This window comes from Pseudophryne corroboree, chromosome 3 (genome assembly GCF_028390025.1).
Source record: "Pseudophryne corroboree isolate aPseCor3 chromosome 3, aPseCor3.hap2, whole genome shotgun sequence".
In the NCBI taxonomy this organism is placed as follows: domain Eukaryota; kingdom Metazoa; phylum Chordata; class Amphibia; order Anura; family Myobatrachidae; genus Pseudophryne; species Pseudophryne corroboree.
Window position 1 is genome coordinate 249753321 of NC_086446.1, and position 25086 is coordinate 249778406.

Consider the following 25086-nt stretch of genomic DNA (forward strand, 5'->3'; position numbering starts at 1 on the left):
GTCTTCAGTGATTCCAGTGTGCAGTTCTCCCATGGACTTTCTCTGCAGTACAGCCTGACTCTGCAGTGTCTCATCATTGCACCCTGTGACTGGCAGTTACCCGACACCAGCTTCCATCGGTGCTCTGTCATCGATCCCAAGTCACCATCGGTATCCTATCATCTGTATTCCTCTGAACTGTGTTTCCTATTACCAATACCAAGTCATCAGTATTCCTCTGAACTGTGTTTAATAAACTATTTATACTTTTTACAAAGTTGTCTTGGTCACACCTCCGGGCATTTGTTCTAAAGGTTCCCTGCATGTCTAAGAACCCTGTACTGCCTCCGAGGCACGTATACCTCAGCCCCTACAACTGAGGCTTCCCCCTGGTCAGTACCAGCCCTCAGTTGTGACAACGTATACAGCAGAGTTTTGACTATATAAAGTATATGAAAAATACAAAGAATATGTTAGAACTAGTGATGAGCGGGTTCGGTTTCCGAGAAACCGAACCCCCCCCGAACTTCACCTTGTTTACACGGGTCCGAGGCAGGTTCGAACCTTCCCGCCTTGCTCGGCTAACCCGAGCGCGCCCGAACGTCATCATCCCGCTGTCGGATTCTCGCGAGATTCGGATTCTATATAAGCAGCCGCGTGTCGCCGCCATTTTCCACACGTGCATTGAGATTGATAGGGAGAGGACGTGGCTGGCGTCCTCTCCGTTTATATACTAGTTATATACTACACAGTTGATCAGATTGCTTAGCTTATTGTGGGGAGGATTGGGGAGCAGCTGTTAGGAGGAGTACAGTGCAGAGTTTTGCTAATAGTGACCACCAGTTTTTTATCCGTTCTCTGGCTGAAAAAAACGCTCCATACCATATCTGTGCTCAGTGTGCTGCATGATATATCTGTGCTGAGTGCTCACACTGCTTAATTGTGGGGACTGGGGAGCAGCTATAGCAGGAGTACAGTGCACAGTTTTGCTGACAGTGACCACCAGCATACGTTTGTCTGCCTGAAAAACACTCCTGTGGTGTCTTTTTTTTTTTTTTTTTTTTATACTACAGGTTGAGTCTCCCTTATCCAAAATGCTTGGGACCAGAGGTATTTTGGATATGGGATTTTTCCGTATTTTGGAATAATTGCCTACCATAATGAGATATCATGGTGATGGGACCTAAATCTAAGCACAGAATACATTTATGTTTCATATACACCATATACACACAGCCTGAAGGTAATTTTAGCCAATATTTTTTATAACTTTGTGCATTAAACAAAGTGTGTCTACATTCACACAATTAATTTATGTTTCATTTACACCTTATACACACAGCCTGAAGGACATTTAATACAATATTTTTAATAACTTTGTGTATTAAACAAAGTTTGTGTACATTGAGCCATCAAAAAACAAAGGTTTCACTATCTCACTCTCACTCAAAAAAGTCCGTATTTCGGAATATTCCGTATTTCGGAATATTTGGATATGGGATACTCAACCTGTATAAACGCAGTCTGCTGACAGTGTCCACCAGTTCCATTATACTGTATATAGCAGTACGGTAGGCCACTGCTGTACCTACCTCTGTGTCGTCACTCGTCGTCCATAAGTATACTATCCATCCATCTACATTGTATACCTGTGGTGTCTTTTTTTTTTTTTATACTATAAACATACTTACCGACATTCTGGCTGCTCTCTGCGGGAGAGAGCAGCCAGGTCGGCTCAGCGGGCGGGCAGGGGAGGCTGTGATGTAAAGGAGGGGGTGGCTGGAGGCGGGACAGGGGTGGAGTAAGGGCGGGACGGGGCGGAGTAAGGGCGGGGTCACAGTGACACCTCATTTAAGCCACGCCCCTGCTCTGTAATGCCGCAATCACCAGCATTACACTGCAGGGGGCGTGGCTATGATGACGCGATTCAGCAAGAATCACGTCATCGACTGCCCGAACCGCCCACTTTACACACTAAGTGGGCGGACGGGCAGGGGGGACCCCGCAAATCGGGAGACTTGCCTGCTCTTCCGGGGGGCCGGGAGGGTCACCCGATTTTCGGGAGCCTCCCGGCCATTCCGGGAGAGTAGGCAAGTATGACTATAAACGCAGTCTGCTGACAGTGTCCACCAGGTCCATTATACTGTATATAGCAGTACGGTAGGCCACTGCTGTACCTACCTCTGTGTCGTCACTCGTCGTCCATAAGTATACTAGTATCCATCCATCTACATTGTATACCTGTTGTGTCTTTTTTTTTTTTTTTTATACTATAAACGCAGTCTGCTGACAGTGTCCACCAGGTCCATTATACTGTATATAGCAGTACGGTAGGCCACTGCTATACCTACCTCTGTGTCGTCACTCGTCGTCCATAAGTATACTAAGTATCCATCCATCTACATTGTATACCTGTGGTGCCTTTTAGTTGTGCGCATTAAAATATGGAGAACAAAAACGTGGAGGTTAAAAAAATAGGGAAAGATCAAGATCCACTTCCACCTCGTGCTGAAGCTGCTGCCACTAGTCATGGCCAAGACGATGAAATGCCATCAACGTTGTCTGCCAAGGCCGATGCCCAATGTCATAGTACAGAGCATGTAAAATCCAAAACACAAAAGATCAGTAAAATGACCCAAAAATCAAAATTAAAAGCGTCTGAGGAGAAGCGTAAACTTGCCAATATGCCATTTACGACACGGAGTGGCAAGGAACGGCTGAGGCCCTGGCCTATGTTCATGGCTAGTGGTTCAGCTTCACATGAGGATGGAAGCATTCATCCTCTCGCTAGAAAAAAGAAAAGACTTAAGCTGGCAAAAGCACAGCAAAGAACTGTGCGTTCTTCGAAATCACAAATCCCCAAGGAGAGTCCAATTGTGTCGGTTGCGATGCCTGACCTTCCCAACACTGGACGGGAAGAGCTTGCGCCTTCCACCATTTGCACGCCCCCTGCAAGTGCTGGAAGGAGCACCCGCAGTCCAGTTCCTGATAGTCAAATTGAAGATGTCACTGTTGAAGTACACCAGGATGAGGATATGGGTGTTGCTGGCGCTGGGGAGGAAATTGACAAGGAGGATTCTGATGGTGAGGTTGTTTGTTAAAGTCAGGCACCCGGGGAGACGCCTGTTGTCCGTGGGAGGAATATGGCCATTGACGTGCCTGGTCAAAATACAAAACAAATCAGCTCTTAGGTGTGGAATTATTTCAACACAAATGCGGACAACAGGTGTCAAGCCGTGTGTTGCCTTTGTCAAGCTGTAATAAGGGGTAAGGACGTTAACCACCTCGAAACATCCTCCCTTATACGTCACCTGCAGCGCATTCATCATAAGTCAGTGACAAGTTCAAAAACTTTGGGCGACAGCGGAAGCAGTCCACTGACCAGTAAATCCCTTCCTCTTGTAACCAAGCTCCTGCAAACCACACCACCAACTCCCTCAGTGTCAATTTCCTCCTTACTCACGAAAGCCAATAGTCCTGCAGGCCATGTCACTGGCAAGTCTGACGAGTCCTCTCCTGCCTGGGATTCCTCCGATGCATCCTTGAGTGTAACGCCTACTGCTGCTGGCGCTGCTGTTGTTGCTGCTGGGAGTCGATCGTCATCCCAGAGGGGAAGTCAGAAGACCACTTGTACTACTTCCAGTAAGCAACTGACTGTCCAACAGTCCTTTGCGAGGAAGATGAAATATCACAGCAGTCATCCTGCTGCAAAGCGGATAACTGAGGCCTTGGCAGCCTGGGCGGTGAGAAACATGGTTCCGGTATCCATCGTTAATTCAGAGCCAACTATAGACTTGATTGAGGTACTGTGTCCCCGGTACCAAATACCATCTAGGTTCTATTTCTCTAGGCAGGCGATACCGAAAATGTACACAGACCTCAGAAAAAGACTCACCAGTGTCCTAAAAAATGCAGTTGTACCCAATGTCCACTTAACCACGGACATGTGGACAAGTGGAGCAGGGCAGACTCAGGACTATATGACTGTGACAGCCCACTGGGTAGATGTATTGCCTCCCGCTGCAAGAACAGCAGCAGCGGCACCAGTAGCAGCATCTCGCAAACGCCAAATCGTTCCTAGGCAGTCTATGCTTTGTATCACCGCTTTCCAGAATACGCACACAGCTGAAAACCTTTTACGGCAACTGAGGAAGATCATCGCAGAATGGCTTACCCCAATTGGACTCTCCTGGGGATTTGTGACATCGGACAACGCCAGCAATATTGTGCGTGCATTACATCTGGGCAAATTCCAGCACGTCCCATGTTTTGCACATACCTTGAATTTGGTGGTGCAGAATTATTTAAAAAACGACAGGGGCGTGCAAGAGATGCTGTCGGTGGCCCGAAGAATTGCGGGCCACTTTCGGCGTTCAGGCACCGCGTACAGAAGACTGGAGCACCACCAAACACACCTGAACCTGCCCTGCCATCATCTGAAGCAGGAGGTGGTAACGAGGTGGAATTCAACCCTCTATATGCTTCAGAGGATGGAGGAGCAGCAAAAGGCCATTCAAGCCTATACATCTGGCCACGATATAGGCAAAGGAGGTGGAATGCACCTGACTCAAGCGCAGTGGAGAATGATTTCAACGTTGTGCAAGGTTCTGCAACCCTATGAACTTGCCACACGTGAAGTCAGTTCAGACACTGCCAGCCTGAGTCAGGTCATTCCCCTCATCAGGCTTTTGCAGAAGAAGCTGGAGACATTGAAGGAGGAGCTAAAACAGAGCGATTCCGCTAGGCATGTGGGACTTGTGGATGGAGCCCTTCATTCGCTTAACCAGGATTCACGGGTGGTCAATCTGTTGAAATCAGAGCACTACATTTTGGCCACCGTGCTCGGTCCTAGATTTAAAACCTACGTTGTATGTCTCTTTCCGGCAGACACAAGTCTGCAGGGGTTCAAAGACCTGCTGGTGAGAAAATTGTCAAGTCAAGCGGAACGTGACCCGTCAACAGCTCCTCCTTCACATTCTCTTGCAACTGGGGGTGCGAGGAAAAGGCTAAGAATTCCGAGCCCACCCGCTGGCGGTGATGCAGGGCAGTCTGGAGCGAGTGCTGACATCTGGTCCGGACTGAAGGACCTGCCAATGATTACTGACATGTCGTCTACTGTCAATGCATATGATTCTCTCACCATTGAAAGAATGGTGGAGGATTATGTGAGTGACCGCATCCAAGTCGGCACGTCAGACAGTCCGTACGTATACTGGCAGGAAAAAGAGGCAATTTGGAGGCCCTTGCAGAAACTGGCTTTATTTTACCTATGAGAAAAAAGAAAAAAAGTTCCTGCGCACTAGAAAGGGTATATAACACACCTGGTTTGGTGTGATTAAAAAAATAAATAAAAATTAAACCAATATATCTGATTATATGCAAAATGGTTATTTCTTTTCTATCAAACAATTTTCTCCAAATTAATATGTATAAAGCCAGATATTTCGCCCGTGTTTTGGAGAGAATAAATGAACCACCTTATTCAAGGATTATTTTTAAAACTTTTAACATCCGTCTTACTGATCGCAGAACAGATAAAGTGAAAGAAAAGTCTCGTGATGATATATAAAAGATATGTATAAAGTCCAATCAAAGTCCAATAGTCCAAATAAATGGAAAAAATAAGTCTCTTATCTGGTATCCTCCTTAATGTCTGTAGTAAGTCGTCCCCACCGTATATGATTCTTTGTATAGCTCCTCAGTTGAGGTACATGCAAAACAAATAATAGGGAATCATAGTGCAGACTTCTACAGATTTATTCAAAAAACAATATTTTTACACTTAAAATGCGTACCACATATGACCTTCCAGGAAGGCACAGTAAATAGCGTACAAGGGTATTTGTGAAGCTCCCCCTATAGAGCTGTACCTTCACCAGGTCCTGGGCAGCCAAGAGCACCAACGCGTTTCAACCAATCAGGTCTTTGTCAAGGTGTAAATGATGTTGAAGATAACCAGATTTTTATAGATGGACATTAAACACGCCCACTTCCTGTTCCCGGGGGCGTGACCGATAATTTAAAACCTTTAAAACTTTACGAATAATTCCACACAGATCATGGTAACACATAGTCAAGTACATTTGTTAAACATCACTTTGTCAATTGTTGTCAGGGTGTTCACATGATTGCAGAAGCGCTAAAAAACGGGTTTTTTCCCCATGCGTTCCAACCTTTTGGAACGCACAGCGTCATTTCCGGTTCCGCCGGAAATGACGTTATTGTCCGAAAACGCGGCCTGGGAGCAGTGACGATATTCCACACTGTTCTCCCTTCCGCCGGATGTGAATGTACATCCCGTTCCTGGCAATGGACTGTGTGTGGTGATGCGTTCCACACAGATGGAACGCATACCCAGACTTCCGGTTTCGCCGGAACTAGTAGTTTGGCCGGTCAATGTTTAAAAAACGCTTTAAACTTAATACATCAATCCAAATAAATATTTAAAAAAGGACATTTGTGTAATAAAAATGAGGTAAAGGAAGTTGATTTTGCTACATAATCCCAATTGGTTTAAAATTGGTATCAAACACGGAGTGTATATACTCCACCCCCTGGTTCTATATGAATGCTTCTATTCCCACAGGGAATATTCATAATTGGTAAAACTACATAAATAAATGATAAAAATTGCTATGTTAACCTGACAGGAGCATTCAAAAATAGTGGAATAAAAGAACCTTCCTTACATCAATAAAATTCATGGGAATTTCTTTTCTCAAATTGGGAGACTTGCCTGCTCTTCTGGGGGGCCGGGAGGGTCACCCGATTTTAGGAGCCTCCCGGCCATTCCGGGAGAGTAGGCAAGTATGCTCCTGAGACTGTCCCAGCGTTCCAAGCCTGGATTCCATCTGCACTGCACGCTATATCTCATTGTCTCAAATCTCTTTACTGTGATTCTGGCAGCTTCATGGTTAAAGCTCACATGCAAGTTACAAACAATCTTTCCCTCCAAAAGCTAACATGGGCGCAGACATGTTTTCCTAATCACATGTTACCTTTCAGCCTATCAGCTGCAATCTGCTCTCAGCCTGATTACCCAGCACCTGCACTCTGGTCTCTGGTTAATCAGCCAGCCAATCCCTGTTTCCCCGCTGGTAGAAATATCTTGTTCCTGGGGTGGAAAGATGTCAGTGCTTCAATTGTCTTCAGTGATTCCAGTGTGCAGTTCTCCCATGGACTTTCTCTGCAGTACAGCCTGACTCTGCAGTGTCTCATCATTGCACCCTGTGACTGGCAGTTACCCGACACCAGCTTCCATCGGTGCTCTGTCATCGATCCCAAGTCACCATCGGTATCCTATCATCTGTATTCCTCTGAACTGTGTTTCCTATTACCAATACCAAGTCATCAGTATTCCTCTGAACTGTGTTTAATAAACTATTTATACTTTTTACAAAGTTGTCTTGGTCACACCTCCGGGCATTTGTTCTAAAGGTTCCCTGCATGTCTAAGAACCCTGTACTGCCTCCGAGGCACGTATACCTCAGCCCCTACAACTGAGGCTTCCCCCTGGTCAGTACCAGCCCTCAGTTGTGACAACGTATACAGCAGAGTTTTGACTATATAAAGTATATGAAAAATACAAAGAATATGTTAGAACTAGTGATGAGCGGGTTCGGTTTCCGAGAAACCGAACCCCCCCCGAACTTCACCTTGTTTACACGGGTCCGAGGCAGGTTCGAACCTTCCCGCCTTGCTCGGCTAACCCGAGCGCGCCCGAACGTCATCATCCCGCTGTCGGATTCTCGCGAGATTCGGATTCTATATAAGCAGCCGCGTGTCGCCGCCATTTTCCACACGTGCATTGAGATTGATAGGGAGAGGACGTGGCTGGCGTCCTCTCCGTTTATATACTAGTTATATACTACACAGTTGATCAGATTGCTTAGCTTATTGTGGGGAGGATTGGGGAGCAGCTGTTAGGAGGAGTACAGTGCAGAGTTTTGCTAATAGTGACCACCAGTTTTTTATCCGTTCTCTGGCTGAAAAAAACGCTCCATACCATATCTGTGCTCAGTGTGCTGCATGATATATCTGTGCTGAGTGCTCACACTGCTTAATTGTGGGGACTGGGGAGCAGCTATAGCAGGAGTACAGTGCACAGTTTTGCTGACAGTGACCACCAGCATACGTTTGTCTGCCTGAAAAACACTCCTGTGGTGTCTTTTTTTTTTTTTTTTTTTTATACTACAGGTTGAGTCTCCCTTATCCAAAATGCTTGGGACCAGAGGTATTTTGGATATGGGATTTTTCCGTATTTTGGAATAATTGCCTACCATAATGAGATATCATGGTGATGGGACCTAAATCTAAGCACAGAATACATTTATGTTTCATATACACCATATACACACAGCCTGAAGGTAATTTTAGCCAATATTTTTTATAACTTTGTGCATTAAACAAAGTGTGTCTACATTCACACAATTAATTTATGTTTCATTTACACCTTATACACACAGCCTGAAGGACATTTAATACAATATTTTTAATAACTTTGTGTATTAAACAAAGTTTGTGTACATTGAGCCATCAAAAAACAAAGGTTTCACTATCTCACTCTCACTCAAAAAAGTCCGTATTTCGGAATATTCCGTATTTCGGAATATTTGGATATGGGATACTCAACCTGTATAAACGCAGTCTGCTGACAGTGTCCACCAGTTCCATTATACTGTATATAGCAGTACGGTAGGCCACTGCTGTACCTACCTCTGTGTCGTCACTCGTCGTCCATAAGTATACTATCCATCCATCTACATTGTATACCTGTGGTGTCTTTTTTTTTTTTTATACTATAAACATACTTACCGACATTCTGGCTGCTCTCTGCGGGAGAGAGCAGCCAGGTCGGCTCAGCGGGCGGGCAGGGGAGGCTGTGATGTAAAGGAGGGGGTGGCTGGAGGCGGGACAGGGGTGGAGTAAGGGCGGGACGGGGCGGAGTAAGGGCGGGGTCACAGTGACACCTCATTTAAGCCACGCCCCTGCTCTGTAATGCCGCAATCACCAGCATTACACTGCAGGGGGCGTGGCTATGATGACGCGATTCAGCAAGAATCACGTCATCGACTGCCCGAACCGCCCACTTTACACACTAAGTGGGCGGACGGGCAGGGGGGACCCCGCAAATCGGGAGACTTGCCTGCTCTTCCGGGGGGCCGGGAGGGTCACCCGATTTTCGGGAGCCTCCCGGCCATTCCGGGAGAGTAGGCAAGTATGACTATAAACGCAGTCTGCTGACAGTGTCCACCAGGTCCATTATACTGTATATAGCAGTACGGTAGGCCACTGCTGTACCTACCTCTGTGTCGTCACTCGTCGTCCATAAGTATACTAGTATCCATCCATCTACATTGTATACCTGTTGTGTCTTTTTTTTTTTTTTTTATACTATAAACGCAGTCTGCTGACAGTGTCCACCAGGTCCATTATACTGTATATAGCAGTACGGTAGGCCACTGCTATACCTACCTCTGTGTCGTCACTCGTCGTCCATAAGTATACTAAGTATCCATCCATCTACATTGTATACCTGTGGTGCCTTTTAGTTGTGCGCATTAAAATATGGAGAACAAAAACGTGGAGGTTAAAAAAATAGGGAAAGATCAAGATCCACTTCCACCTCGTGCTGAAGCTGCTGCCACTAGTCATGGCCAAGACGATGAAATGCCATCAACGTTGTCTGCCAAGGCCGATGCCCAATGTCATAGTACAGAGCATGTAAAATCCAAAACACAAAAGATCAGTAAAATGACCCAAAAATCAAAATTAAAAGCGTCTGAGGAGAAGCGTAAACTTGCCAATATGCCATTTACGACACGGAGTGGCAAGGAACGGCTGAGGCCCTGGCCTATGTTCATGGCTAGTGGTTCAGCTTCACATGAGGATGGAAGCATTCATCCTCTCGCTAGAAAAAAGAAAAGACTTAAGCTGGCAAAAGCACAGCAAAGAACTGTGCGTTCTTCGAAATCACAAATCCCCAAGGAGAGTCCAATTGTGTCGGTTGCGATGCCTGACCTTCCCAACACTGGACGGGAAGAGCTTGCGCCTTCCACCATTTGCACGCCCCCTGCAAGTGCTGGAAGGAGCACCCGCAGTCCAGTTCCTGATAGTCAAATTGAAGATGTCACTGTTGAAGTACACCAGGATGAGGATATGGGTGTTGCTGGCGCTGGGGAGGAAATTGACAAGGAGGATTCTGATGGTGAGGTTGTTTGTTAAAGTCAGGCACCCGGGGAGACGCCTGTTGTCCGTGGGAGGAATATGGCCATTGACGTGCCTGGTCAAAATACAAAACAAATCAGCTCTTAGGTGTGGAATTATTTCAACACAAATGCGGACAACAGGTGTCAAGCCGTGTGTTGCCTTTGTCAAGCTGTAATAAGGGGTAAGGACGTTAACCACCTCGAAACATCCTCCCTTATACGTCACCTGCAGCGCATTCATCATAAGTCAGTGACAAGTTCAAAAACTTTGGGCGACAGCGGAAGCAGTCCACTGACCAGTAAATCCCTTCCTCTTGTAACCAAGCTCCTGCAAACCACACCACCAACTCCCTCAGTGTCAATTTCCTCCTTACTCACGAAAGCCAATAGTCCTGCAGGCCATGTCACTGGCAAGTCTGACGAGTCCTCTCCTGCCTGGGATTCCTCCGATGCATCCTTGAGTGTAACGCCTACTGCTGCTGGCGCTGCTGTTGTTGCTGCTGGGAGTCGATCGTCATCCCAGAGGGGAAGTCAGAAGACCACTTGTACTACTTCCAGTAAGCAACTGACTGTCCAACAGTCCTTTGCGAGGAAGATGAAATATCACAGCAGTCATCCTGCTGCAAAGCGGATAACTGAGGCCTTGGCAGCCTGGGCGGTGAGAAACATGGTTCCGGTATCCATCGTTAATTCAGAGCCAACTATAGACTTGATTGAGGTACTGTGTCCCCGGTACCAAATACCATCTAGGTTCTATTTCTCTAGGCAGGCGATACCGAAAATGTACACAGACCTCAGAAAAAGACTCACCAGTGTCCTAAAAAATGCAGTTGTACCCAATGTCCACTTAACCACGGACATGTGGACAAGTGGAGCAGGGCAGACTCAGGACTATATGACTGTGACAGCCCACTGGGTAGATGTATTGCCTCCCGCTGCAAGAACAGCAGCAGCGGCACCAGTAGCAGCATCTCGCAAACGCCAAATCGTTCCTAGGCAGTCTATGCTTTGTATCACCGCTTTCCAGAATACGCACACAGCTGAAAACCTTTTACGGCAACTGAGGAAGATCATCGCAGAATGGCTTACCCCAATTGGACTCTCCTGGGGATTTGTGACATCGGACAACGCCAGCAATATTGTGCGTGCATTACATCTGGGCAAATTCCAGCACGTCCCATGTTTTGCACATACCTTGAATTTGGTGGTGCAGAATTATTTAAAAAACGACAGGGGCGTGCAAGAGATGCTGTCGGTGGCCCGAAGAATTGCGGGCCACTTTCGGCGTTCAGGCACCGCGTACAGAAGACTGGAGCACCACCAAACACACCTGAACCTGCCCTGCCATCATCTGAAGCAGGAGGTGGTAACGAGGTGGAATTCAACCCTCTATATGCTTCAGAGGATGGAGGAGCAGCAAAAGGCCATTCAAGCCTATACATCTGGCCACGATATAGGCAAAGGAGGTGGAATGCACCTGACTCAAGCGCAGTGGAGAATGATTTCAACGTTGTGCAAGGTTCTGCAACCCTATGAACTTGCCACACGTGAAGTCAGTTCAGACACTGCCAGCCTGAGTCAGGTCATTCCCCTCATCAGGCTTTTGCAGAAGAAGCTGGAGACATTGAAGGAGGAGCTAAAACAGAGCGATTCCGCTAGGCATGTGGGACTTGTGGATGGAGCCCTTCATTCGCTTAACCAGGATTCACGGGTGGTCAATCTGTTGAAATCAGAGCACTACATTTTGGCCACCGTGCTCGGTCCTAGATTTAAAACCTACGTTGTATGTCTCTTTCCGGCAGACACAAGTCTGCAGGGGTTCAAAGACCTGCTGGTGAGAAAATTGTCAAGTCAAGCGGAACGTGACCCGTCAACAGCTCCTCCTTCACATTCTCTTGCAACTGGGGGTGCGAGGAAAAGGCTAAGAATTCCGAGCCCACCCGCTGGCGGTGATGCAGGGCAGTCTGGAGCGAGTGCTGACATCTGGTCCGGACTGAAGGACCTGCCAATGATTACTGACATGTCGTCTACTGTCAATGCATATGATTCTCTCACCATTGAAAGAATGGTGGAGGATTATGTGAGTGACCGCATCCAAGTCGGCACGTCAGACAGTCCGTACGTATACTGGCAGGAAAAAGAGGCAATTTGGAGGCCCTTGCAGAAACTGGCTTTATTTTACCTATGAGAAAAAAGAAAAAAAGTTCCTGCGCACTAGAAAGGGTATATAACACACCTGGTTTGGTGTGATTAAAAAAATAAATAAAAATTAAACCAATATATCTGATTATATGCAAAATGGTTATTTCTTTTCTATCAAACAATTTTCTCCAAATTAATATGTATAAAGCCAGATATTTCGCCCGTGTTTTGGAGAGAATAAATGAACCACCTTATTCAAGGATTATTTTTAAAACTTTTAACATCCGTCTTACTGATCGCAGAACAGATAAAGTGAAAGAAAAGTCTCGTGATGATATATAAAAGATATGTATAAAGTCCAATCAAAGTCCAATAGTCCAAATAAATGGAAAAAATAAGTCTCTTATCTGGTATCCTCCTTAATGTCTGTAGTAAGTCGTCCCCACCGTATATGATTCTTTGTATAGCTCCTCAGTTGAGGTACATGCAAAACAAATAATAGGGAATCATAGTGCAGACTTCTACAGATTTATTCAAAAAACAATATTTTTACACTTAAAATGCGTACCACATATGACCTTCCAGGAAGGCACAGTAAATAGCGTACAAGGGTATTTGTGAAGCTCCCCCTATAGAGCTGTACCTTCACCAGGTCCTGGGCAGCCAAGAGCACCAACGCGTTTCAACCAATCAGGTCTTTGTCAAGGTGTAAATGATGTTGAAGATAACCAGATTTTTATAGATGGACATTAAACACGCCCACTTCCTGTTCCCGGGGGCGTGACCGATAATTTAAAACCTTTAAAACTTTACGAATAATTCCACACAGATCATGGTAACACATAGTCAAGTACATTTGTTAAACATCACTTTGTCAATTGTTGTCAGGGTGTTCACATGATTGCAGAAGCGCTAAAAAACGGGTTTTTTCCCCATGCGTTCCAACCTTTTGGAACGCACAGCGTCATTTCCGGTTCCGCCGGAAATGACGTTATTGTCCGAAAACGCGGCCTGGGAGCAGTGACGATATTCCACACTGTTCTCCCTTCCGCCGGATGTGAATGTACATCCCGTTCCTGGCAATGGACTGTGTGTGGTGATGCGTTCCACACAGATGGAACGCATACCCAGACTTCCGGTTTCGCCGGAACTAGTAGTTTGGCCGGTCAATGTTTAAAAAACGCTTTAAACTTAATACATCAATCCAAATAAATATTTAAAAAAGGACATTTGTGTAATAAAAATGAGGTAAAGGAAGTTGATTTTGCTACATAATCCCAATTGGTTTAAAATTGGTATCAAACACGGAGTGTATATATTCCACCCCCTGGTTCTATATGAATGCTTCTATTCCCACAGGGAATATTCATAATTGGTAAAACTACATAAATAAATGATAAAAATTGCTATGTTAACCTGACAGGAGCATTCAAAAATAGTGGAGTAAAAGAACCTTCCTTACATCAATAAAATTCATGGGAATTTCTTTTCTCAATATAATATATTATATATTCAAACTCCTGGAATATAAATCGAGATTTCCATGAAACATATTTGTGATGTACTCAACAATAACTGGCTGATAAGACTTTAAAACAAAACATTTGACCAAGCTGAACAACCCTTTCTGAGTTGATGAAATTAAAAAATGAATTCAAAATTAGGATCTAATAATAGGGGAAAATTAGATTGATTCGACCCTATATTAATTTTACAGGAACCATTTTAATTCAAACTCAGCATTCAGCCCCATGGTTCTAAGGTTTTAACCTCATGGATTGCTCTCATCTCTGCCTTAGCCAAAAAAATATCTTTACCTTTAGTTCTCCAATGACCATCTACCTTTTTTATCCCTATGATACTCTTAATATGGGAGAGAGAGCAATTATGTTTTGACGAGAAATGCTGGGAGAGCGAATGGTTGGGGAAACCCTTTTTGATGTTTCTTAGATGTTCGGCCCATCTTTCTCTAAGTTTCCTTGAGGTTTTCCCTATGTATTGGAGACCACAAATGCATTCTATTAAATAGATGCAATTTGGGCTGTTGCATGTAATAAATTCATTGATCTTAAATATTCTTTTGGTGGTATTTGAAATGTATTCAACCATTTTAGTGGGTTGTTTAGTATGAGAAGTACACACGATACAGGAACCACATCTATGAAAACCTTTGGTTTTGATTCTTCCGGTCCTTTTCTCAGGTATGGCACTTTTAACTAATCTATTTTTCAAATTCGGGGCTCTCCTGTACACGAATCTAGGTTTTGGCGGTATGATGTCTTTTAAAATGGGATCTTGCTTTAGTATATACCAATTTTTTCTAATGATGTGTTCAATCGTCCTGTATCCATTATTGAATGTTGTGATGAACGGTATCATAGGTTTTTCCTCAGGCTTAGATCTATCCTTATATTTCAAAAGGGACTGTTGTGATGTTTCTTCAAACTCCTCTATGGCTTTATCAATGGAAACCTTTTCGTATCCTTTAACCAGGAGTTTGAATTAAAATGGTTCCTGTAAAATTAATATAGGGTCGAATCAATCTAATTTTCCCCTATTATTAGATCCTAATTTTTAATTCATTTTTTAATTTCATCAACTCAGAAAGGGTTGTTCAGCTTGGTCAAATGTTTTGTTTTAAAGTCTTATCAGCCAGTTATTGTTGAGTACATCACAAATATGTTTCATGGAAATCTCGATTTATATTCCAGGAGTTTGAATATATAATATATTATATTGAGAAAAGAAATTCCCATGAATTTTATTGATGTAAGGAAGGTTCTTTTATTCCACTATTTTTGAATGCTCCTGTCAGGTTAACATAGCAATTTTTATCATTTATTTATGTAGTTTTACCAATTATGAATATTCCCTGTGGGAATAGAAGCATTCATATAGAACCAGGGGGTGGAGTATATACACTCCGTGTTTGATACCAATTTTAAACCAATTGGGATTATGTAGCAAAATCAACTTCCTTTACCTCATTTTTATTACACAAATGTCCTTTTTTAAATATTTATTTGGATTGATGTATTAAGTTTAAAGCGTTTTTTAAACATTGACCGGCCAAACTACTAGTTCCGGCGAAACCGGAAGTCTGGGTATGCGTTCCATCTGTGTGGAACGCATCACCACACACAGTCCATTGCCAGGAACGGGAAGTACATTCACATCCGGCGGAAGGGAGAACAGTGTGGAATATCGTCACTGCTCCCAGGCCGCGTTTTCGGACAATAGCGTCATTTCCGGCGGAACCGGAAATGACGCTGTGCGTTCCAAAAGGTTGGAACGCATGGGGAAAAAACCCGTTTTTTAGCGCTTCTGCAATCATGTGAACACCCTGACAACAATTGACAAAGTGATGTTTAACAAATGTACTTGACTATGTATTACCATGATCTGTGTGGAATTATTCGTAAAGTTTTAAAGGTTTTAAATTATCGGTCACGCCCCCGGGAACAGGAAGTGGGCGTGTTTAATGTCCATCTATAAAAATCTGGTTATCTTCAACATCATTTACACCTTGACAAAGACCTGATTGGTTGAAACGCGTTGGTGCTCTTGGCTGCCCAGGACCTGGTGAAGGTACAGCTCTATAGGGGGAGCTTCACAAATACCCTTGTACGCTATTTACTGTGCCTTCCTGGAAGGTCATTTGTGGTACGCATTTTAAGTGTAAAAATATTGTTTTTTGAATAAATCTGTAGAAGTCTGCACTATCATTCCCTATTATTTGTTTTGCATGTACCTCAACTGAGGAGCTATACAAAGAATCATATACGGTGGGGACGACTTACTACAGACATTAAGGAGGATACCAGATAAGAGACTTATTTTTTCCATTTATTTGGACTATTGGACTTTGATTGGACTTTATACATATCTTTTATATATCATCACGAGACTTTTCTTTCACTTTACCTGTTCTGCGATCAGTAAGACGGATGTTAAAAGTTTTAAAAATAATCCTTGAATAAGGTGGTTCATTTATTCTCTCCAAAACACGGGCGAAATATCTGGCTTTATACATATTAATTTGGAGAAAATTGTTTGATAGAAAAGAAATAACCATTTTGCATATAATCAGATATATTGGTTTAATTTTTATTTATTTTTTTAATCACACCAAACCAGGTGTGTTATATACCCTTTCTAGTGCGCAGGAACTTTTTTCTTTTTTCTCATTGTTCTTGTGTGATTAGTGTAGTCACTTAAAGTTCCAGCAGCCAGTTTACTAGCAAGGATCGCAGGTGGTACCGTTGTTTCTTTTATTTTACCTAAGTTGCCCCCCCCCCTCCAGTGTGTACTCCGAAAGAGTGTTTAGTGCAGCCGCTCACCTTGTCAGCAATCGGCGTACGAGGTTACTTCCAGAAAATGTGGAGAAGATGATGTTCATTAAAATGAATTATAATCAATTCCTCCGTGGAGACATTCACCAGCAGCAATTGCCTCCAGAAAGTACACGGGAACCTGAGATGGTGGATTCCAGTGGGGACGAATTAATAATCTGTGAGGAGGGGGATGTACACAGTGAAAGGGGTGATGAATCGGATGATGAGGAGGAGGTGGACATCTTGCCTCTGTAGAGCCAGTTTGTGCAAGGAGAGATTGATTGCTTCTTTTTTGGTGGGGGCCCAAACCAACCAGTCGTTTCAGTCACAGTCGTGTGGCAGACCCTGTCACTGAAATGATGGGTTCGTTAAAGTGTGCATGTCCTGTTTATACAACATAAGGGTGGGTGGGAGGGCCCAAGGACAATTCCATCTTGCACCTCTTTTTTTCTTTCATTTTTCTTTGCATCATGTGCTGTTTGGGGAGTATTTTTTTGAAGAGCCATCCTGCGTGACACTGCAGTGCCACTCCTAGATGGGCCAGATGTTTGTGTCGGCCACTTGGGTCGCTTATCCTTGTCACACAGCTACCTCATTGCGCCTCTTTTTTTCTTTGCGTCATGTGCTGTTTGGGGAGTATTTTTTTGTAGGGCCATCCTGCGTGACACTGCAGTGCCACTCCTAGATGGGCCAGGTGTTTGTGTCGGCCACTTGGGTCGCTTAGCTTAGTCACACAGCTACCTCATTGCGCCTCTTTTTTTCTTTGCATCATGTGCTGTTTGGGGACAATTTTTTTGAAGGGCCATCCTGCGTGACACTGCAGTGCCACTCCTAGATGGGCCAGGTGTTTGTGTCGGCCACTTGGGTCGCTTAGCTTAGTCACACAGCTACCTCATTGCGCCTCTTTTTTTCTTTGCATTATGTGCTGTTTGGGGAGTATTTTTTAGAAGGGCCATCCTGCGTGACACTGCAGTGCCACTCCTAGATGGGCCAGATGTTTGTGTCGGCCACTTGGGTCGCTTATCCTTGTCACACAGCTACCTCATTGCGCCTCTTTTTTTCTTTGCGTCATGTGCTGTTTGGGGAGTATTTTTTTGAAGGGCCATCCTGCGTGACACTGCAGTGCCACTCCTAGATGGGCCAGGTGTTTGTGTCGGCCACTTGGGTCGCTTAGCTTAGTCACACAGCTACCTCATTGCGCCTCTTTTTTTCTTTGCATCATGTGCTGTTTGGTTACAATTTTTTTGAAGGGCCATCCTGTCTGACACTGCAGTGCCACTCCTAGATGGGCCAGGTGTTTGTGTCGGCCACTTGGGTCGCTTAGCTTAGCCATCCAGCGACCTCGGTGCAAATTTTAGGACTAAAAATAATATTGTGAGATGTGAGGTGTTCAGAATAGACTGAAAATGAGTGGAAATTATGGTTATTGAGGTTAATAATACTATGGGATCAAAATGACCCCCAAATTCTATGATTTAAGCTGTTTTTTAGGGTTTTTTGAAAAAAACACCCGAATCCAAAACACACCCGAATCCGACAAAAAAAATTCGATGAGGTTTTGCCAAAACGCGTCTGAACCCAAAACACGGCCGTGGAACCGAACCCAAAACACAAAACCCGAAAAATTTCCGGTGCACATCACTAGTTAGAACTCTCTTCTTTGTATTATTATAATCATGTTTATAGGCGAAACTCTGGAGTAAAAAGTATATGGCAAGTGAGGCAGTGTCTCCTCTGCCTATCTCTTCTGCATATCTCTGATCAAAACTCGCCAAATTTCCAGGCGTTTATACTGCTGTACCTGTGTATAATGCTCATATGCCTTTTGGCTCTTATATTGGCCCTCATTCCGAGTTGATCACTCGATAGCTGCTTTTAGCAGCAGTGCAAACGCTAAGCCGCCACCCTCTGGGAGTGTATCTTAGCTTGCAGAAGTGCGATCAAAAGGTTAGCAGAACTGCTCGTAAAAAATTTTCATGCCGTTTCTGAGTAGCTCGAAACTACCTTACGAGCGGCTGCAAAATCATTTTGTGCAAAACAAGACCAGCCCTGTAGTTACTCTTAGTGTGCGTTGATTCTAACAATGGAGGGACAGCTTTTGATGTGTCACACCCGCCCAGCGTTCGCCCAGCCATGCATGCGTTTTTCCAGACACGCCTGCGTTTTTCTAAGCACTCCCTGAAAACGGTCGGTTGACACCCAGAAACACCCACTTCATGTCAATCTTCCTGCATTCGGACGTGCGACTGAAAGCTTCGCTAGAACCTGTGCAAAACCACGATGCTCTTTGTACCCGTATGTCACCCGTGCGCATTGCGGTGCATGCGCAGATTAGCCGTTTTTTTTCACTGAACGCTGCGCTGCGAACAACGACAGCTAGTGATCAACTCAGAATGACCCCCAATACTCGACATACACAGATTGCACCCATCATGAGCAAATTATGTCTTCCGTCACAACCTGGTTTGCCTCATCAGTTGTAAGTGTAGATGTGATTGAAATGACTACCACTCTGCATTGCCTGTATTTTCAGGTGCCCATTTTTTAAGAATACCCAATATGAATTCTTGCAAGATATGCTCTGCAAACTGGCATACATTGAACTCTGCATCAATTCCTTTCTCTTTATATAGCACCCTACATGCCCCTCAACCTACTTGCCCAGTCATGGCATCTCACAACATATACCCAGTATCAGGGTCGGACTGAAGCATGAAGAGCCCACCGGGAAAATGCATTGGTACGGTGCCCATTCTTGTGGGAGTGACCAGTCTTCAGAGGGGATGTAACTGGTCACCACAGATACTTGGCTAAGCATTAGCAAGATGTTTCGTTAAGCATTAGCGAATGCATGATCTTGCCCATTGAGAGATAGATCGATCTATCTATCTATCTATCTATCTATCGTCCTGTGTAGTATAATGTCACATACTGTATGTATAAATTAGTGCACTGTCTGGAACCTGATCCCTAGAGGAGGAGGGCCCCTAGACAGTGGGGCCCGCCGGTGTTCCCCTGTACCCCTGTGGGCCAGTCCGACGCTGCCCAGTATTGTTACTAAATCACACCCTACACGCTTAGCACTGTGTCACTACATCACTTTGTACAGACCTAGTTTGAGGAAGCAACAGAATACCAACAGCGTAATCCCAATGATTAGAATGCCTAATACTGTGGTTAGGCATTTACGGGAGGATTAGGGTTAGGCTGCTGGGGAAGGGGGGGGTTAGGGTTATGTCGCAGAAGAGGTTGTTTAGGGATAAGTGTAGGGTTAAAATACTTACCAAGATCCGTCAGCATTCTGACAGTCAGGTATGGGGTCTGCCGAGAAAGTGTTACCATTTCCATGCATAGGACTATGGGGGTCATTCCGAGTTGTTCGCTCGTTGCCGATTTTCGCGATGGAGCGATTAAGCTGAAAATGCGCATGGTGCGCATGCGTTAAGTATTTTTGTTCAAAACTTAGTAGATTTACTCATGTCTGAACAAAAAATTTTCATTGTTGAAGTGATCGGAGTGTGATTGACAGGAAGTGGGTGTTTCTGGGTGGAAACTGACCGTTTTCAGGGAGTGTGCAGAAAAACGCAGGCGTGCCAGGATAAAACACGGGAGTGTCTGGAGAAACGGGGGAGTGCCTGGCCGAACGCAGGGCGTGTTTATGACGTCAAACCAAGAACGAAACGGGCTGAGCTGATCGCAGTGTAGGAGTAAGTCTGGAGCTACTCAGAAACTGCTAAGAATTTTCTATTCGCAATTCTGCTAATCTTTCGTTCGCTATTCTGCTAAATTAAGATACACTCCCAGAGGGCGGCGGCCTAGCGTGTGCTATGCTGCTAAAATCAGCTAGCGAGCGAACAACTCGGAATGACCCCCAATGTTACTACTTCACGCTTTATTTATTTATTACCAGTTATTTATATAGCGCACACATATTCCACAGCGCTTTACAGAGAATATTTGGCCATTCACATCAATCTGTGCCCCAGTAAAGCTTACAGTCTATGGTGGTCATTCCGAGTTGATCGCTCGCTAGCAGTTTTTAGCAGCCGTGCAAACGCTATGCCGCCGCCCACTAGGAGTGTGTTTTAGCTTAGCAGAAGTGCGAACGGTTGTATCGCAGAGCGCCTGCAAAAAATGTTTGTGTAGTTTCAGAGTAGCTCAAAACCTGCTCAGCGCTTGCGATCACTTCAGACTATTCAGTTCCGGATTTGACGTCACAAACCCGCCCCCAACATTCGGCCAGCCACGCCTGCGTAATTCTCTGGCACGCCTGCGTTTTTCCGCACACTCCCTGAAAACGGTCAGTTGCCACCCAGGAGTGCCCACTTCATGTCAATCACTCTTCGGCAAGCAGTGCGACTGAAATGCATCGCTGGACCCTGTGCAAAACTACATCGTTCGTTGTGCCCATACATCGCGCGTGCGCATTGCGCCGCACTGCCAATTTTTAGCCTGATCGCAGCACTATGAACAAATTTAGCTAGCTATCAACTCGGAATGACCACCTATATTCCCTAGCACATTTGCACACACATTAACACTAGGGTTAATTTTGTCATAAGCCAATTAACCTACCAGTATTTTTTTGGATTGTGGTAGGAAACCCACAGGTACAATATACAAACTCTACACAGGGCAATGGTGGGTTAAACCCATGACCTCAGTGCTGTGAGACAGAAATGCTAACCATTATACTATCGATACTGCCCAACATGTTCAACATGCCCAGCACTGTGTTACTACATCATACTAGGCTGTTACTAGGTGACATCCAACATGCACCGCTGTGTCACTGCATCACACTCTGCATACCCAACACCATGGCCCAGATTTATCAAGCCTTGGAGAGTGATAAATTGCACTGCATTAAAGTATCAGCCGATCAGCTCCTAACTGCCATGTTACAGGCTGTGTCTGAAAAGATAGGAGCTGATTGGTGGGCTCTATATCACTGTGCAATTTATCACGACCCAGGCCTTTGTAGCCAATTTAGCTCCCAGTGCGAGCAGTAAAAAAATGCAGCCTCCCAGAAGACATTCGAAAATGCCCCCCCCCCCCCCCCGCCCCCCTCCCCCATAGACATAAAAACTAGTGATGTGCACCGGAAATGTTTTGGATTCGGTTCTGCGGCCGTGTTTTGGATTCGGACGCGTTTTGGCAAAACCTCCCTGAAAATTTTTTGTCGGATTCGGGTGTGTTTTGGATTCGGTGTTTTTTTTTTTACAAAAAAACCCTCAAACAGCTTAAATCATACAGTTTGGGGGTCATTTTGATCCCATAGTATTAACCTCAATAACCATAATTTCCACTCATTTTCAGTCTATTCTGAACACCTCACACCATTATTTTTAGTCCTAAAATTTGCACCGAGGTCGCTGGATGGCTAAGCGACACAAGTGGCCGACACAAACACCTGGCCCATCTAGGAGTGGCACTGCAGTGTCAGGCAGGATGGCACTTCAAAAAAATTGTCCCCAAACAGCACATGATGCAAAGAAAAAAAGAGGCGCACCAAGGTCGCTGTGTGACTAAGCTAAGCGACACAAGTGGCCGACACAAACACCTGGCCCATCTAGGAGTGGCACTGCAGTTTTATAGCGAGAGGATGAGTGCTTCCATCCTCATGTGAATCTGAACCACTAGCCATGAACATAGGCCAGGGCCTCAGCCGTTCCTTGCCACTCCGTGTCGTAAATGGCATATTGGCAAGTTTACGCTTCTCATCAGACGCTTTCAATTTTGATTTTTGGGTCATTTTACTGATCTTTTGTTTTTTTGGATTTTACATGCTCTCTACTATGACATTGGGCATCGGCCTTGGCAGACGACGTTGATGGCATTTCATCGTCTCGGCCATGACTAGTGGCAGCAGCTTCAGCACGAGGTGGAAGTGGATCTTGATCTTTCCTTATTTTAACCTCCACATTTTTGTTCTCCATTTTTTAATGTGTGGAATTATATGCCAGTATCAATAGCAATAGCCTACTACTATATACACTGCGCACAACTGAAATGTACCACAGGTATAGATGGATAGTATACTTGACGACACAGAGGTAGGTAGAGCAGTGGCCTTCCGTACCGTACTGCTATATATACTGGTGGTCACTGTCAGCAAAACTCTGCACTGTACTCCTCCTATATAATATACTGGTGGTCCCCAGTGCCCACAATAAAGCAGTGTGAGCACAGATATATGCAGCACACTGAGCACAGATATGGAGTGTTTTTCAGGCAGACAACGTATACTGGTGGTCACTGGTCAGCAAAACTCTGCACTGTACTCCTCCTATATAATACAGCTGCTCCCCAGTCCCCACAATTAAGCAATAAGCAGTAGCACAAATATTATTAATAAACGGAGAGGACGCCAGCCACGTCCTCTCCCTAACATTTCCAATGCACGAGTGAAAATGGCGGCTGCTTATATAAAATCCGAATCTCACGAGAATCCAACAGCGGGATGATGACGTTCGGGCGCGCTCGGATTAACCGAGCCATACGGGAGAATCCGAGTATGCCTCGGACCCGTGTAAAATGGGTGAAGTTCGGGGGTTCGGTTTCCGAGGAACCGAACCCGCTCATCACTAATAAAAACCTATTTTGTGCACGGCTTCCTCATTAAAATGGGCATGGTCTAACTAAAATGGGTGTGGAAAAGGAAAAGACTACCTTACACCCAAGTTTTTGACCCTGCAACAACAGACCTTGGAGACCACAGGATAAAAAAAATCCACCATATTAAGTCCCACACAGTAATGCCTCTTGCACCATATTATGCCCCCTGCACCATATTATGCCATACACCGCAATGCGTGTGATACATTATGCCTTACAGTAAAGCTAATTACTTTTAAATTACCTGCTCGTTGCCAGGGGTTTCATGCGCTGGGTGTCATGCTCGTTGCCCAGGTTAATGCTCATCGCCAGGTGTGTGTAGTTGCTGGTGGGCTATCCTGCTCCCCCTCCTCCCTTCCATAGTACTCCGCTCAGGGGTTGCTTTGTGACTTCATGACACAACCAGGTCATTCTGTGAAACTCCGCCCCCCGAGTGGAGTACTATGGGAGGGAGGAGGGGGAGCAGTATAGAAGAGCCAGCAAGTGCTGCTTCAGGTGACCCATGTGATCGCACGGCTCACCTGCCGCTAGAAACTGCACTGTCTATACATCACACTTTACCAGTGGTGTAAGTAGAAAAATGTCTTATAGGTACTGTGTGCGCGCACCAAAAATGGGTGTGGTCAAATGCCACATGGGGCGTGGCCAATTAAAATGGGGGCGTGATACACATATTACCCCAATAGTGCCAGATACACATTGCCCCCACAGTGCCAGATACACATTGCCCCCACAGTGCCAGATACACATTGCCCCCACAGTGCCAGATACACATGAGCCATTTAGCTCACCGCACGTCCCTGCATTGCCCCCACAGTGCCAGATACACAAATGCCCCCACAGTGCCCCCCCCTGTTGCTGCTATGTGAGGGTAGGATAGCGCAGCACGCGCCTCTCCTGCCCCTCAATGCTCGAAGTCTGGTCTCCAGCGGCGGGTATCTCAAATGAGGCACCAGTTCGTTAGCCAATCAGGAGCCGTGGCTGCCGGTCCACGAGCTCTGATTGGCCAGCAAACCGGTGCCTTATTGAGATTCACCCCGCAGCCGCCGGAGACCGGACATCAGAGAATTGAGGGGCAGGAGTGGCACTGAGCTGCGCTCTCCTCCCCTCACATAGCAGCCAGCGGGATGCAGGTATGGTGGATGGCCATACTTGCAGCACTGCACTTTACATACACAGTGCTGTGTGACTCCTATCACTAGACAATGTAGCATCCAATATATCATCCTGTGGCGGATCGGATGACCATCTTATAGTGTGTACACCGAATCCAACATTTGCATCGTCCCATGGGGATGTAGTTATGTGTCACAATACCTCCCCCTACATCCCACCCCTTTACAATCCCGACAGTTGGCATGCCGACTAGCAGGGAATATTCCCACGCAACACATCGTACATCGCATCATCTGTGCAGTGCATCACATGGGACGGGTTGGGTATGCGTGACTGGAGGATAGGAGACCACCGGTCACCGTACCGACGCTGGGATCCCGGCATCAAGATAGCTGTCGGGGGGAAGCATCTATTCCCACTCTATGGGTGTCGTGCACAACCGCTGGACTACAGGATATATTGGACTCTGAAGTTTGGCACTGTTCTGCATGCTGACTGCATAGTGTGTACAGGAGCAACAATTAATTGGATGCAGTCCCATATCCTCCAGCATGACCCCTTCCATCAGGTACAAAATACTCTGCTACTGGACTCCCTCTTAATCTGCATACACCCTGTGCTATATAACTACCGATATGAACTATATAGTGCATATCGCACAGTGTGTTGTGTATACACCTTGCGATGCC